The sequence below is a fragment of the Macaca thibetana genome, chromosome 11 (assembly GCF_024542745.1).
Source record: "Macaca thibetana thibetana isolate TM-01 chromosome 11, ASM2454274v1, whole genome shotgun sequence".
NCBI lineage: Eukaryota > Metazoa > Chordata > Mammalia > Primates > Cercopithecidae > Macaca > Macaca thibetana.
This window is the reverse complement of record NC_065588.1, coordinates 33,217,007-33,224,529: the sequence shown is the minus strand read 5'-3', so window position 1 is coordinate 33,224,529 and position 7,523 is coordinate 33,217,007.

Sequence of the window (7,523 nt, the reverse complement as noted above, 5' to 3'; positions counted from 1 at the left end):
AAAAAGAACAAAGATGGAGGCATCTTATTACTTTACTTGACTTCAAACTATACTACAGAGCTACAGTAACCAAAACAGCATGGTACTGGTACAAAACCAGACACATAGACCAATGGAACAGAATAAGAAAACTCAGAAATAAGGCCACTCACCACCATCTGATCTTCAGCAAAACTGACAAAAACAAGCAACAGGGAAAGGATTCCCTGTTCAATAAATGGTGCTGGGATAACTGGCTAGCTATATGCAGAAGATTAAAAGTGAACCCCTTCTTTACACCATCTACGAAAATTAACTCAATATGAATTAAAGACTTAAATGCAAAACCCAAAGCTATAAAGACCCTGGAAGACAATCTAGGCAATATCATTCTGGTCATAGGAACTGGCAAAGATTTCATGATGAAGATTGCAAAAGCAATAGCAACAAAAGCAAAAATTGACAAATAGGATCTAAGTAAACAAAAGAACTTCTGCACAGCAAAGGAAACTATCAATAGATTAAACAGACAGCCTACAGAATGAGAGAAAGTATTTGCAAACTATGCATCCAACAAAGGTCTAATATCCAACATCTATAAGGAACTTAAACAAATTTAAAAGAAAATAAAACCCACTAAAAAGTGAGCAAAGGACATGAACAAACACTTTTCAAAAGAAGACATAAAGGTAGACAACAAGCATATGAAAACAAACTCAGCATCACTGATCACAGGAGAAATGCAAATCAAAACCACAAAGAGATACCATCTCACACCAGTCAGAAGACGCTAGCAAGAGTGTGGAAAAAAAGTAATACTTATACACTGTGGGTGGGAGTGTAAATTAGTTCAACCATTGTGGAAGATAGTGTGGTAATTCCTCAGAGACCTAGAAACAGAAATATTAATACCTTTGACCCAGTATTCCCATTGCTGGGTATACACCCAAAGGGATATAAATTATTCTAATGTAAAGACACATGTACATGTATGTTCATTGCATCACTATTCACAGTAACGAAGACATGGAATATACCTAAATGCCCATCAATGAGCGACTGGCTAAAGAAAAGGAGCTGGAGGCCATTTTCCTTAGCAAACTAATGCAGGAACAGAAAAACAACTACTGCATGTTCTCACTTATAAGTGGGAGCTAAATGATGAGAGCACATGAATACACAGAGGATAACACACACTGGGGCCTTTCAGAGGGTAAATGTTGAGAGGAGGGAGACAATTAGGAAAAACAACTAAGGAATATTAGGCTTAATACCTGAGTGATGAAATAATCGGTACAACAAAACCTCATGACACAAGTTTACCTATATAATAAATCTTCATATGTACCCCTGAACTTAAAATATAAGTTATATTAAAAAAAAGATGAATCAGATTCACTTACTAGTAGATAGATAGTCTTATAGAAGCAAGACTGATTTTTCTTTGAAAATCCAAGCAGAACTTTTGCTATGTTGATACATCATTTACATATTATTTATATTTACTGTGTATTTTATTAACTTTTTGCTCTGGCTGAAATTTTTATGAGATTCTAGAATAAATATACAAAATTTAATATAATTATGTCTCACAATTTTGAGATAAAACAAATGGCATTTTAAATTTAAGAGCAATTGTTTAATCTTATGGTAAATAATGTAATCAGAAAGAAAAATATATTTAACAACCCATCATTATCTTTTTGTAAAATAAACCTACACATTATCATCCATTACATGATTTTTCATATGCAGGTTAAAATTTGAACAAAAATATAAAACAAAATACTGGAAGGAAACATAGCAAACTATCCTTATAATATTTAAGTGAGGAAACCTTTCTAAGCGTTATACAAATGCACAGAGCATAAAGACTTGACTCCATAAACATCTGAAATCTCTACAACACAAATCATAAAGTTAGGTTTTTTTTGTTTTGTTTTGTTTCACAATTTAGTATATTTATTTAATATGTTAGGTCTTAATGAAATAATATGCACTGCATAAAACTTACATTGTAAAGTATATGAAAGAGGCATGAAGTAATAGATTTTTAGCTTCCATTTATACTTACACAAAATTACAAATATTTTAAGTTTACTGGATTATTAATACCATTTCAATTTAAACTAATTTAAATTTAAAGTAGTAAGGACAGTGGAACCCTAAACCCCATTAATATTTTTGGAAGATCAGATGAGAGGCTAGAAACAATTTTTTTTCAAAACTTATCTATTGTTTCAACTGATACCAATTTCTATTATCTCAATACAAATTGGACTGACATTATCAGCTGCTTCTTTTTTTTTTTTTTTTTTTGACAATCTTTGCTTTTTAATTAAAGTTTTAGATCATTTACATTTAATGTAATTATTGATGTTGTAGGTTTAAGTCTGTTGCCTTACTCTTTTTTTTTTTTTAATTTACTGTTTTACTTTGTTTTTTTTATTATACTTTAAGTTCTAGGGTACATGTGCACAACTTGCAGATTTGTTACATATGTATACTTGTGCTGCACCCATCAACTCGTCAGCACCCATCAACTCATCATTTACATCAGGTATAACTCACAATGCCCTCCCTCCGCCCTCCTCCCTCCCCATAATAGGCCTGGTGCATGATGTTCCCCTTCCAGAGTCCCAGTGATCTTATTGTTCAATTCCCACCTATGAGTGAGAACATGTAGTGTTTGGTTTTCTGTTCTTGCGATAGTTTGCTGAGAATGATGGTTTCCAGCTGCATCCATGTCCCTACAAAGGACACAAACTCATCCTTTTTTATGGCTGCATAGTATTCCTTGGTGTATATGTGCCACATTTTCTTAATCCAGTCTCTCACTGATGGACATTTGGGTTGATTCCAAGTCTTTGCTATTGTGAATAGTGCTGCAATAAACATATGTGTGCATGTGTCTTTATAGCAGCATGATTTATAATCCTTTGGGTATATACCCAGTAATGGGATGGCTGGGTCATATGGTATTTCTAGTCCTAGATCCTTGAGGAATTGCCAAACTGTTTTCCACAGTGGTTGAACCAGTTTACAATCCCACCAGCAGTGTAAAAGTGTTCCTATTTCTCCACATCCTCTGCAGCACCTGTTGTTTCCTGACTTTTTAATGATTACCATTCTAACTGGTGTGAGATGGTATCTCATCATGGCTTTGATTTGCATTTCTCTGATGGCCAGTGGTGATGAGCATTTTTTTTTTCATGTGCCTGCTGGCTATATGCATGTCTTCTTTTGAGAAATGTCTGTTCATATCCTTTGCCCACTTTTTGATGGGGTTGTTTGTTTTTTTCTTGTAAATTTGTTTGAGTTCTTTATAGGTTCTGGATATTAGCCCTCTGTCAGATGAGTAGATTGCAAAAATTTTCTCCAATTCTGTAGGTTGCCTGTTCACTCTGATGGTAGTTTCTTTTGCTGTGCAGAAGCTCTTTAGTTTAATTAGATCCCATTTGTCAATTTTGACTTTTATTGCCTTTGCTTTTGGTGTTTTAGACATGAAGTCCTTGCCCATGCCTATGTCCTGAATGGTATTACCTAGGTTTTCTTCTAGGGCTTTTATGGTTTTAGTTCTAACATTTAAGTCTCTAATCCATCTTGAATTAATTTGCATATAAGGAGTAAAGAAAGGATCCAGTTTCAGCTTTCTACTTATGGCTAGCCAATTTTCCCAGCACCATTTATTAAATAGGGAATCTTTTTCCCATTTCTTGTTTTTCTCAGGTTTGTCAAAGATCAGATGGCCGTAGATGTGTGGCATTATTTCTGAGGGCTCTGTTCTGTTCCATTGGTCTATATCACTGTTTGGGTACCAGTACCATGCTGTTTTGGTTATTGTAGCCTTGTAGTATAGTTTGAAGTCAGGTAGCGTGATGCCTCCAGCTTTGTTCTTTTGACTTAGGATTGTCTTGGCAATGCGGGCTCTTTTTTGGTTCCATATGAACTTTAAAGCAGTTTTTTCCAGTTCTGTGAAGAAAGTCATTGGCAGCTTGATGGGAATGGCATTGACTCTCTAAATTACCTTGGGCAGTATGGCCATTTTCACGATATTGATTCTTCCTATCCATGAGCATAAAGTTAGGTTTTTTTAAACTCAAAAAAATGTATCATAAATTACAGACCTGATAGCATTCTTAATTTTGCAAAAAAAAACCCTTACAGATCACTATATAAAGTAATATATAAAGTAAATGAAAAATCTCAATAGAATAGTGAGACAATAGATATGAACAAGTAACTCAGAAGAAATACAAATGGCAATTAAAGGTGAATATGTAAATAATTAAATGTAAATTTATGAATTATATCACAAATAATTTTTAAATGCATACTTAAAATAGTGTAGTGGTTTTTCTGTGGAAATAAAAAGATTGAAGGAAAGATGATACCCAGGACTGATGAGGGTAAATTAAAAACAAATTGGATTTTCTTATACACTTGAATGAAAGTTGATATTTCTTTCCTGAAAATGATTTGCAGTAGGTATAAATATAAGATGCATCTGGTCTAATTACTTTGTTCCTTGAAAATTTTCCTAAGGAAATAATACAATGTGTGTGTGTATGTACATGTAGGTATAAGGAAATTTATTACAACCTCGTAAAAACAAAAAGTCCATTAACTGTTTATTGATAGGGAATTCATTAAATATGTTACAGGATATCGGCTGGGCGCCATGGATCACGCCTGTAATCCCGGTACTTTGGGAGGCCAAGGTGGGTGGATCACAAGGTCAGGAGATCGAGACCATCCTGGCTAACACTGTGAAACCCCGTCTCTACTAAAAATACAAAAAATTAGCGTGGTGTGTTGTTCACCTGTAGTCTCAGCTATGGGGAGGCTGAGGCAGGAGAATGGCGTCAACCCGGGATGCGGAGCTTGCAGTGAGTGGAGATCATGCCACTGCACTCCAGCCTGGCTGACAGAGCAAGACTCTGTCTCAAAAAAATAAAAATAAAATAAAATAAAATAAAATAAATTTTTTATATATATATATATATGTTACAAGATATCTTTACCCAATCTAAGCATCTTCTTCAATCTCCACTAGCAGATCTTTTAGTTTCAACTTCTTCTAACACATATTACGAAACCAAAAATGTTACCCCACATCCCCCTGCAGCATTTTCACCTCTGCCATAGAACATCACTCACTGGCTGCTGTCCATTGCCTGAAACTCCTTTCCAGATGCTGTAATAGTAAACTGTCCTGTCACTTCAGGTCCAAGGAGAAAATTTGTTGAGGACAAGAATGTTTCCTTTTACCACTTCAGTCCTTTACTCTTTGAAATACCCTCACGCTGCACATAGTATTTAATGATCCTTTTAATATGCTGTTAAATTTAGTTTGCTAATATTTCATTGAAAATTTTTGCATCCAAGCTTATCAACGATATTGGCATGTAAGTTTCCTTTCTAAAAGTTGTGCTTGTCTGGCTCTCCTACCATGGTAGTCTTTGTCTTATAAAACGAATCTGAAAATATTTCCTCCTTTTGATGTTTTGAAAAACTTGAAGATGGTATTAGTTCTTCTTTAAATGTTTGGTAGAATTCAGCAGTCAATCTATCATGTCCTGGGCTTGTTAATTTTTTTTCTTTTTAAAGGGAGACTTTTTATTACTGATTCAATCTCCTTGTTCATTACTGGTCTGTTCAGGTTTTATTTCTTCCTCATTTTGGTCTTAGAGGTTGTATGTTTCCAGAGATTTATCCATTTCTTTTAGGTTAACAAATGTATTAGTGTATAACCATTCATAGTAGTCTCTTATGGTCCTTTCTATATCTGTGGTTGCAGTTGGAAAGTCTCACCTTTCATTTTGGATTTTATTTATTTGAGTATGCTTTCTCTTTTCTTAGTCTAACTGAATATTTGCAATCTTGTTTAGTTTTTCAGAAAACAAACACTTAGTTTTATTGATCTTCTCTACTGTTTTCCTAGTCTCTATTTCATGTATTTCTGTTCTGGTTTTTGTTGTTTTCTTCTCCTACTAACTTAGGATTTAGTTTGTCCTTACTTTTCTAGCTTTTTGAGATGTAGAGTTAGGTTTATTGATATTTTCTTTTTTCCTCATTTTGGCATTTATCATCACTATAAACTTCTCTTGCAGAACTGCTTTTGCTCATCCTATAAGTTTCAATATGTTGTGTTGCCATTTTCATTTGTCTCATAATGTTTTTAATTTCCCTTTTCACTTCTTATTTGAGCCATTGGTTATTCAGATGTGTGTTGTTTAATTTCCACACATTTAGAAATTTTCTGAAATTCCTCCTCTTATTGATGTATAGCTTCATACCATTGTGGTTAGAAAATATACTTGATATTATTTCAATCTTGTTAAATTTGTTAAGACATGTTTTGTGACCAAATTTGTTGTCTATCCTGGAGAAATATTCCATATGAGTTTTAGAAAAATTTGTATTCTGAATCCAATTAAAACATGGACAAAAGATCTGAATAGACACTTTTCAAAAGAAAGCATACAAAGGGCAAACATATATATGAAAAGGTGTTCAACATCACTGATCATCAGAGAAATGCAAATCAAAACTACAAAAAGATACTACCTCACTGCAGTTAGAATGGCTGTTATCTAAAAGTCAGGCATAACAAATATTGGTGAGGACATGGAGAAAAGGGAACTCTTGTACACTGTTGCTGGGAGTATAAATTTGTACAACCACTATGGAGAACAGTTTGGAGGTTTCTCAAAAACTAAAAATAGAGCTACCATATGATCTGCAATTCCATTCCTAGATATATTCTCCCAAAAAAAGGATATTTGTATATAGAAGAGATATCTGCACTCCCATATTTATTACAGCACTACTCACAATAGCCAAGATTTGGAAGCAACCTAAGTGTCCATCAATAGGTGAATGGATAAAGAAAACGTGGTGCATATACACAATGGAGTACTATTCAGCCATAAAGAAGAATGAGATTCTGTCATTTGCAACAACATGAATAGAACTGGAGAGCATAATGTTAAGTGAAATAAGCCAGGCACAGAATAACAATCTTCACATGTTCTCTAACTTATTTATGGGAGTTAAAAATTAAAATAATTGAACTCATAGAGAATGAGATTATAAGGATGGTTACTAGAAGGATGGTAGAGGGTGGAAAGGGTAATGGAAGGTGAGGGGAGAATGGGAAAGGTTAATGGGTAGAAAAAAATAATTAGAAAGAATGAATAAGAACTAGTATGTGCTAGCTCAACAGAGTGACTATAGTCAACAATAATTTAATTGTACATTTTGAAATAACTAAAAGAGAATACTTGAATTGTTTGTAACACAAAGGATAAATGCCTTGAAGTGATGAATACCTCATTTACCCTAACGTGATTATTACACATTGTGTGCCTGTACCAAAATATCTCATATAACCCATAAATATATGTATCTACTATGTACCAACAAAAAATAAAAATAAAAATAATGTGCATTCTGCTGCTAGTGGATAGAATATACTGTATGTATTTGTTAGGTCCATTTGGTGTAAAGGGTAGTTTATGTCCAATGTTTTCTTATTGATT